The sequence below is a fragment of the Sinocyclocheilus grahami genome, unplaced genomic scaffold (assembly GCF_001515645.1).
Source record: "Sinocyclocheilus grahami isolate Dianchi unplaced genomic scaffold, SAMN03320097.WGS_v1.1 scaffold219.1, whole genome shotgun sequence".
NCBI lineage: Eukaryota > Metazoa > Chordata > Actinopteri > Cypriniformes > Cyprinidae > Sinocyclocheilus > Sinocyclocheilus grahami.
The window spans coordinates 2,441,736-2,452,236 of record NW_015505398.1 but is presented as its reverse complement, the minus strand read 5'-3'; the positions used below and the strand labels follow the sequence as shown (position 1 = coordinate 2,452,236).

The following is a 10,501-nucleotide window of genomic DNA, read 5'->3' as shown; positions in this document are numbered from 1 at the left end:
GAGATACTAGTAATATGTTACTGCCGTGAATACTCCACATCATAGCAACCAAATCTTCAGCTGGAAAAACGCTGTGCCACCAAAGAGTTCTCAAGCGCCACCAGCTAGCCGTTTTCAGAAGAGCACCTGGCTAAAAATGCTTTGATAGACACGTTCATTTGAATATTTATTGTTAGGCATATGGCTCTTTTTTTATTTTTTTTATTTTTGCATTTATGAAATATACTGGAGCCAAACCTGAAAAGGGAGTCCAGAATATTCCACTGTGTTCCTAAACACGTAATTTACGTAGCTGTGTATTTCATAGGCGGGGGTTATGTTCATATTTTCTTAGCGATAGATGCTATTTACACTAAGTGCAAATAGCAGCATTTTTTAGTGATATGTTATTTACACTGAGTGCAAATAGCTTTAGATTCTATTTACACTATGTTAAAATAGCAGGATCTTTCTGCTATTTATACTAATTATTGCAAATAGTGGCAATTATCTGCACCTCAGTATTGTAGTACATTATAAAACAGTATGCAGCAACTTATTGAGTTTAAATTTTAATTTTAATTCAAATTATTAAATGGATGCCACCTTATTGGGACAATAAATCCCTCCCTACGCCTACCCTAACCATACCTGATACTTTATTTTCAACTTTTTGATTATTTCCTTCATTTTCATTGAAAATAAATGCTTTTCTGATGTGATTTGAAATTTGAAAAGGGAGAAAAAAGTTTGCCAAAAGGCGGATTCGAACCCGCGTCAAAAGGAGTATGACAGCCGCTTTACCATCTATGCCACTGAATCTGGCGATTGATGACTGTCTTTCGTCATGTTGACCAGCCGAATCACACGTTGGTGGGCGGAGTTAGTGTAAATAGCCTCTGCCAACAAGGCGGGCTATTTGCACTTAGTGAAATATACACTCCGTTATGTCATCAAATCTGATGTTTTCGAAGCGTTTGTGAATCTGGAGGAGAGTTTTCGGGAAGGTCTGTTTTACGGGCAGATTACTTTGAATTTACTCACATATTTACACAAGTTTCATGAGTCTCTATGTTATTATTCTGTTAATATACAAAAATACTGAGGTGCAAATAGTATCTGCCAATATAAAGTACAGATGGCATAATTACTATTTACACATATTGCAAAGATTGCTGCTGGTCCAGGAAAGCATTGTTGCAATAATGTGATGTAAATCCTGTATGATCGAGGATGCGATCATAGGCTGTAACCTGTGAGTGTAGGCTAAATCCTGTATAAGCTAGAGGTATTTCCAACAATTAGTACCCTATAATTTAAAACCTTAATTGTGCGCGTGCGTGCGTGTATGTGTGTGTGCGTGTGTGGATGTGGGGGGCCCGACAAGACATTGTGACCAGGGGCCTCTGAATTCCTAACCCGGGCCTGATTATATTAATTCAGAATACTGTGCTAAAGGACATCAATATCGATTGTAAATTTACATAAACATTTTTTGCAGAGACAGATATTCACATGGGTTTATTGTACAGGGAGGGAGGGAGCTAGAGCAGACAGCAACACAAAAATAGTATGAGTCACAGCCTAATAATTTAATAGTGTGTTCAGTAGACTATTAGAATGTTTCAACAAATATATTGTACTCATTTTGACATTTAGGCACTTTAGAACATGTTTCAATACACTACCAGTCAAAAGGTTTTGATCAGTAAGATTTGTAACGTTTTTAAAGAAGTCTCTTCTGCTCACCAAGCCAGTATTTATTTGATCCAAAATACAGCAAAAACAGCAATATTGTGAAATATGTTTAGTATTTAAAACGACTGCTTTCTATTTGAATATATTTTAAGATGTAATTTATTCCTGTGATTTCAAAGCTGAATTTTCAGCATCATATCTCCAGTCTTCAGTGTCACATGATCCTTCAGAAATCATTCTAATATACTGATTTGCTGCTCAAAAACATTTATTATTATTATTATGTTGAAAACAGCTTCGATTTTTTTCAGGTTTCTTTGATGAATGGAAAGTTCTGAAGAACTAATCTGTGAATGTGAGATTGGTATGCATTCACAGAATTATCAATTTCTGTTATTTTGCATATTGTTGGTCCTATCCTATCACGTTCATGATATTATTATAATTTTAAAGCCTTTTTTTACAGACAGTCTGCTTGATAAACAATTCTAGTACGTACAACGGAGACAACTGTTTAAAAAAATACAACAAAAGTTATGTTTCTTAAAAGCTCAAAGACCAATAACACCAAATCTTTGCACATTTGAACTTCATTCCACCAGTACAGCCAGGTTAATCAACTGCTCATCGTTACAAGTAGAAAATGTTACTCTAAATGCACTGGAACACCCAAAATGCTTCACAAAACCATGCTAATCTGTCAGATAGACTTTTCCTAAACATTGTTGCAAACTGCATTCATTTGGATGTGGTTATATTCTGCACAAATGTCCCTCTTCACCTGCAAAAAAATGTTGCAATGCTATCTTCATAACAAGCACAAGCATGTAGGCCCGTGCCTGACTTCCAGTGTCAACCACAGTGATTATAGTGTAAAGAATGAACACAAAGAATGTGCTTAAAGGAACAGCTTACCCAAAATTCTTTATTTACTCACCCTCATGGCATTCTGTGAAACCCAAAAAGGGATGTTAGGCAGAACGACAGTCTATGAAAGCGAATGGTGACTGAGACTGTTATTCTGCCTAACATCTCCTTTTCTGTTCCTCAGAAGAAAGTCATTATGAGGGAGAGAAAATAATGACAGGAGTTTCACTTGAAGATATTTCGCTTGGCTACTCTGTTGTCCCCATTTTACTACTCTTGAGTCATACATACCAAGCATTTCTCTCCCATAAAAATCCACCACTAAAGAGCAAAGTCCAGCTATTAGAAATGTTTCACAGCACAAATATATCCGGTGTCACAATATAATCAAATCTTTAGCATGGCACATAATAAACAGCATAAAGGCGGTCTGTTGTTTGCTTGCGTAAAAAACATAGGCTACGTAAAAAAAATTAAAAAAAAGAAATTAACATGTATTTGTTAGGCTATCTGTTATGATAACAAATGTTATCAGTATTGCAGAGACATTACTTTTACGTGAAAACTTTGTCGAGGATAAGTGCTCTTAGTGTATGAGTGGGTTTCTTTAACTTTTGTCACTTTTTTGTTTTGACGGCATTGTTTCGAGTGAATGAGCGCAATATTAACAAGTTGAGGGAGTGTTTACACAAGGAGTGTCTGAGCAAGACACTCTACAAAACTAAAGATTGTAGCCCAGTTAGTCTGTTTGGCTAACTAGACTGCTTTATGACCATTTAAGTACAATAACATAACGCCATGAACGAAAGTGAGGCGCTCAAAGCGAAATCTTGTTGTTAAGGAAAATGAAGCGGGTCTTTTTTATCCAAACGTAGCCTACCTCAAACCGTAACCTGCACCCTTCTTGCTGTCAAAGTGTCGCTGTAACTTTCTGACGAGAAGTTGTCACTGTCTGCTTAGTTTGAAAACGTTTGTCTTCATGTCGTAGTTTCTTTCCATCCAGCGGTCGTTCCGGATTCGAGTCTAGGCGCGCGGCTCTCCACGCCTACCTGCGCCGGGCCACGCCAACCACGCCAACCGCGCCTCTATACTACACCGCTGTAAACATGTAGGACAAATGCCCAGGCATGAGGTAGAGTCATTTACAATAGCATGGCAATATAATAATGTTGGTAATTAGCTCAGTTTGCAAAAATGTTTCTTTCTCGGTCTTTGAACCAGTAAAACGCCGTATCTCTCCGCTCTTCTGCGTGTTGCAGCTTGATGCGCCTCCAGCGACGGATTCTGCAGGAATTCATGTCAGGTCAACCCAACCACAGCGCATAATAACACATCTGCTGGGATCTTCAAATACATTTGCATTTCTATTTCTTGGATAACATATGTCTTTGGCATGGGAATAAAGATTTGCGTCTTTTTATATAACTGGAAGCACAATACAAAACCGTTAAACAGTTCAATACAGACAGAAGAGAGAGTTGAGAAATGTGTGGTAGCCTCAGGGATTCTCAATCTCAAACCTGTCCTGGAGGACCACTCGCCCTGCACATTGTGTATGTCTCCTTTATCTAACACACCCAGTTCATGTCTTGCAGTCTCTTACGGGCTGATGAGTTGAATCAGGTGTGTTAGATCAGGGAGACATACAAAATGTGCAGGGCTAGGGGTCCCCCAGGACAGTGGCCTATGTTATGTGTCATACCAGAAACTTTAAGTCATATTATGTGATAACGTCACAGGAGCTGCTGAAACAGTTCTACTCCGCCATCATTGAATCTGTCCTCTGCACTTCAATAACTGTCTGGTTCAGCTCAGCTACCAAATCTGACCTCAGAAGACTTCAGAGGGTAGTCCGGACTGCTGAGCGAATCATTGGTACAACCCTCCCTTCTCTCCAAGAACTGTACTCGTCCAGAGTGAGCAAAAGGGCTGGCAGAATCACTCTGGACCCCTCACATCCAGCACACTCCCTCTTTGAACTGTTGCCATCTGGTCGACGCTACAGAGCTCTGAGCATTGAGAATTGTCGATTTGTATATATATTTTTATTGCTTGTTTTACTTGTTCTATTTTTTATTTATTTTTATTTTTTATTATCTGTGTTTTTTTTTTTGTTCTGTCACTGTCATTCTGTTACACTGTGGAAGCTTCTGTCACGAGAACAAATTCCTCGTATGTTTGAAACGTACCTGGCAATAAAGCTCATTCTGATTCTGATTCTGATTCTAACCTTGCACTTAGTGTATGTTATAAGAGTGTTTCTTCAAATATGGGCACTTTTGGCCCTGTTTGCTTTTGAGTATTAACAATGCCAATACATGCATCACAGGAGTATGCTTGCTGTCCTGTACTTTTGTGCTTTTTTGGCGAACATCATCAACATTTCCACCAAAACGTAATTTACACCGCCCTGATTTCGATCACAAAACGCTGTATAACACAATAAATCATTTATAAATAATTTTATAATTTTGTGTTTTGTGATCGAAATCACAGCGGTGTAAATTACGTTTTAAACATTTGACAACTGCATTTAAAATAATTATAGCATGATTGGGAATTATCTCACAGAATCTCTCTGACACTGGTGTCTGTTTGGTAAAAGAAAAAAGTACACTTTTTAGTACAACTGTCAAAGGGGGAAAAAATATGTTGGTTGTGATGTAAAAAACTTGAGACAACTGAGGGATTAATTATATTTTGGTATTGTTTGGATGAACATTTTAAGATTAAAATGTATTTTAATCTTAATATTTTCAGATTAAAATGTACATAAAAGACAAATGGCAAGTAAAAAAATAATAAAGGCATAGAAAAAGATTTCCAAGTTTTAAAGCGACTTTCATAATGCAGCAAGAAAAAAAAGCTAAAACCTGTTTAATAAACATCAACTCAAATATAAAAGTGCCTGAAGTTGAAAAACACATGTATATAGATGCATGACCGAGATATCAAATACATCATGTAAAAATGTGAAAGAATAAGCTTGACTGCAATTCAACAATTTTACCACATGATGGCGTTAAATTCCAACACTTCATTTTAAGAGCGCCTTTGCCAATTTTGTGTGCAATATTCTTGTTGTTCCATGGGTATGCCCAATATATTTGGCCACATGATGGTTTTAAAGTTCTGTAGCTTTTTTAGAAGTTAAGCTATTTCAAGTTCTTATTGCATTTAGTCTAGCTTGTTTAAAACCTTTTTCTCAGATATGTACAACATTTAATTCTGTTACCTTTAGTAAATACTGGCAGTATTTATGTGGGGCTTATTACATTCGTACATTTTCTACAGTCGCTTTTATGAAAAGAATATGATTTTCATGAATGTTAGAAGCCCGCTCTGAACTGTGAGGTCCTTAAAAAATATAAAGCAGGAAAGCTGTTTTCAACATAGATAATAATAATAAAAATGAATACTTCTTGAGCATCAAATCAGCATATTAGAATTGTTTCTGAAGGATCATTTGACACTGAAGACTGGATTAACGACTGTTAAAAATTCAGCTTTGCCATCACAGGAATAAATTATTCCTAATATTTTTTATATATAAAAATATATATATTTTAATATATTTTAAATATATTAAAATTACAAGGTTGTCTTTTAATCAAATAAATGCAGCCTTGGTGAACATACAGTATATATATAAACATATATCACTACATTTAACAATACACAGTATGTATCTGTGTCTCATTTGGGTCAGAACATGACTACAGGATCCATTCACAGATGTAGACATTACTCTTCTTTAGAATTGCTCATCTCTAAGGGACGCACGCTTTTGTTTCCAGTCACGCCTTCTATTTGCCATCAATGCCCTATTTTACAGGTCTGGAGTGATGAATACTGGTTTTACAAGTGAGAGAAGGAGAGACGGAGAGAAGAGCTACTGTGTATCACCTGCTATTTCTCTAATAATCAGATCCTCAGTTTATGCTCCAAGGCCCACGATGAATACACTTGAAAATATAATCGATTTAGCCAACCAGCTAATACTCTCACATAAGAACGATCTGTTAGACCTCTTACAAGAAACCGCTGAGGAACTGAGTTTTACAACCAGTAAAAGCAAGAGAAGAAACAGGACCTGAGCAATCCTCTAATGGCCATAGACATTCAGCTGGAGTTCACGCAAGTCTTTTTCAGGTCCTCAGGACATTTTGTGAGCTTCACACCCAGAGAGTGTGTGTGCTGAGAGAGGTTCTTTGTGGCACAGCAAACACACTCACTGAGCGTAGGATGTACTCCAATTTGGCACACACCCAGAAACTGAGTCTCAAGAGACGACAGCTGATGTGGGTAAGTGCTTCATGAGAAGCTTGTGATCTTTGTAAAGGAAGGAGCGTTTCCAAAGTGTGTGTGTGTGTGTGTGTGTGTCTTGCTTTGTCTCAAAGCGTTATTGGCATGACTGTGACAGTACTGCCATGCATAGCATTCGTATGTACTTAGTGCATAAAATAGTCTAAATAAAAATATTTTAAAGGTGTATAAATAAAAATGTTTTTAAAAATCCCGGGACTCCCTTAAAATGACAAACTCGAATGTGTTTTTTGTTTTGTTTTGTTAAGAAATGCATTACTTTTAATCTGCAGGATGCATTAAATTGATCAAATATGACAGTAAAGTCTTTTGCAATTTCTGTTTCAAATAAATGCTTTAACTTTTTATTCATAAAAGAAAATCCTGGGGAAAAAATGTATTTGGTTTCCACAAGTATATTAAGCAGCACAACTGTCTGCAACATTGATAATAATAATAAATGTTTCTTGAGGACCAAATCAGTGATTTGATGTGACAGTGAAGACTAGAGTAATAACCACTGAAAATTCAGCTTTGCTATCACAGGATTATTAAAATATTAAAATAGAAAGCAGTTATTTTAAATTGTAATACACAATATTACCTTTTTACTGTATTTTTGATCAAATAAATGCAGCTTTCATGAACAAAAGACTAAGGCTGATGATACACGGGGCAACTTTTTAAGCAATTTTGCCTGGCTACTTTTTTTTGAGCAATGTTGCTTGGGCACTTTCCCATTGAGAATGGGTAATGAATTTCTATCTGGACATTTTAGATCAGTCGTGGACCCTGTGTCTCACCTGGCTGCCCGCTGACGACAACATTGCTCAAAAAGTTGCCCAGTGTATCATCTGCCTTACTAGTGTAGTGTAAAATATTATTGTCATTTTGTTCAATTTTCCAGAAAGAATATCTTTTGGGATAACAGTACACCGCTTCCTTGATCCTTTGGACATGGTAATAATTATATATAGTCATTCTGAATAGTCAGTAACACTTAAAAACAAAGGTCCCATTAGTTAACTTTAGGTAAAAATACTAGCTGTTCATTGTTAGTTCATGTTAGCTCAGGTCCATTAAATAATATTAACAGATACATCTTCTTTTACTTTATTCCTTTCATTTTATTTATACCTTTGCTTTTTATTTTAGCCTATATTGTGCAAAGTAAAGCAATAGATAAACTGTGCAAAAATCTTTCATATGCACACTTTCGCATGGCTTGTCATGATATTTTTGAGTATATTGTGTATTTTTAGACGCTTCCTATGGATCCCACTTTTACCAAGACCATGTGACTGATGGCATTCTTAATGTCCTGGAAGATATCCACGCCATTGTAAACCGGTTCAGTGTAATGAGCAGGAGGCTCGACACTGGTATTGCTTTTCTTACTGAAGTCAGTGGGGAGAGACGTGACCTTACCAGTACTGGATCTCTGGATACTGCAGACCACATAAAACCAGAATCATGTGACATTAGTACACCAACCAGCAACTTGCACACCACCATCTTGAAAATGTACAGTCTATAGGGCTTCCACATGGTCCAGTGAAGCACTGTACAGTGCATATGGATGACCGAAGCACCAGGAAAGAGTGCTCACATGAGGAAGCAAGAGTAGACTCACTCTATACAACTTTGGTGACTGACTTCAAGGAGTGTCTGAACGTGAATAATGAGGAGGGGGAAGAAAAAAAGGGAGAGGAAATACAGAAAAGCAGAGGAGAAGAGGGTCAAAAATTGAAGTTGGTAACTGTTGGGTAAGATTATGTATGTGTATAGGGCAGGTGTGGAGAAATGATGTTTCAAAAATGCTGTTGATCAGTCCAACAACACACAAAAAGCACATTACAGCACCTTCACTTGCTCTTGTTTCTTATTTGTAAATAAGAAAATATTTCACACAACAAATATTGGTATTTTGATGGTCCCTTTTGAACATTCTGTTGACTATAAGTAACATTGCACTTACATGTCGACTAACTCTCATTAGACTAGTATTAGTTATAGAAGCCTGTTTCCACCACTGAATTATATATATATTTATTTATTTATTTTTATCTCACAATTCTGACTTTTTTTCTCAGAATTGCCTGACACAAACTCACAATTCTGACTTTTTTCTCAGAATTGTGAGATACAACCTTTGAATTGCGAGATATAAACTGGCAATTCTCCCCTTTTTTTCTCAGAACTGTGTGATATAAAGTCGCAATTGCGGGTTATAAAGTCAGAATTGCGAGATATAAACTCGCAGTTCTGAGAAATGAAGTCAGAATTGTGTGATATAGGCCTAACCTCACAATTGGCAATTATTAAGTCAGAATTGTGTGATATAAACTCGCAATTGCGAATTATTCAGTCAGAATTGTGTGATATAAACTCGCAATTCTGAGAATATATCAGTCTTTTTTTCTTCTCAGAACTGGACTTTATAACTCGCAATTGCGAGTTTAAATCTCACAATTAGGAGGGAAAAAAGTCAGAATTGTGAGATACAAACTCAATTCTGAGTTTATAACTTGCAATTGTGAGTTTATATCTCACTATTCTGAGAAAAAAAGTCAGAATTACGAGATGTAAACTGCAATTGTGAGAAAAAAGTCAGAATTGCATATTTACATGATGCAATTAATAGAAAAAAAGTCAGAATTGCGAGATGTAAACTCGCAATTGCGAGAAAAAAGTCAAAGAATTGTGAGATAAAAAGTCGCAATTACTTATTTTTTGTTCAGTGGCAGAAACGGCCTTCCATAATTAGTAGACTGCATAATATCTGCTAACGCTTTGTTGTGATGATCTCCCAACAGGCATCCTACTGACTATATAAGTAGATAACTTTGCAAGTACATGTCAACTTAGTCTAACCCTAACCCTACCAGTCTACTAATACTCTACTAACACTCTAGTAAGAGTTAGTAGATATGTAGGTGCAACTTTACTTATAGTCAACAGAATGTGTTAAAGCAGGGGTGTCAAACTCAATTCCTGGAGGGCCGGAGCCCTGCAGAATTTGTTCCAACACACATACCATGTAGTTTTCAAGTAAGCCTGAAGGACTTGATTGGTTGGATCAGGTGTGTTTAATTAGGGTTGAATCTAAACTCTGCAGGGCTCTGGCCCTCCAGGAATTGAATTTGACACCCCTGTGTTAAAGCAACCATCAAAATGAAGTGTAACTCAAATATTAAATCAATTAAAAAATATTATTCATTTATGTATGCATAAAACTTCAGAGGAAATAATCCTGAATCCAATTGTATTTTGGTGACTCACAGACTTGCAGACAGAACCAGATTCTCAGTCTACACAACCACCCCATCAGAAGTTACAAACACCTTGACTTGTGAGGTGGTTGAGTTCCCTCATGGTGTCAGGATCTGAGGAGCTAGTCAGCATGGTAGGAATCATTTTTGGGTTTCAGAGAGGATAAAATGAAGTGCACGCCTCAATTTTATCCTCTCTGAAACCCAAAAATGATTCCTACCATGCTGCTCTCACCTCAACCCCCTTACTTTACCTAAGCCATCCATCAACTCTTAAACTCAGACGACCTATGACACATATCCTGCCCTGTCCTCCTATTTCTGACAAGAGGAGAGCTGGAGAAGAGACTGACAGACCCATTCTTATATCAGGCACTTTC

The 10,501-nt window shown here is 36.8% G+C and overlaps 1 protein-coding gene across 1 annotated transcript in view; it reads right to left on the bottom strand.

The window, feature by feature from the left end:
* Nucleotides 1-3,723, bottom strand: part of LOC107596507 (arf-GAP with Rho-GAP domain, ANK repeat and PH domain-containing protein 2) — a 96,329-nt gene extending 92,606 nt beyond the window's left edge. The window contains exon 1 of the mRNA XM_016287253.1: nt 3,425-3,723. The gene's annotated coding sequence lies outside the window, so the exon portion shown is untranslated. The remainder of the gene's footprint in view (nt 1-3,424) is intronic.
* Between the last annotated feature and the right edge of the window lie 6,778 nt (nt 3,724-10,501).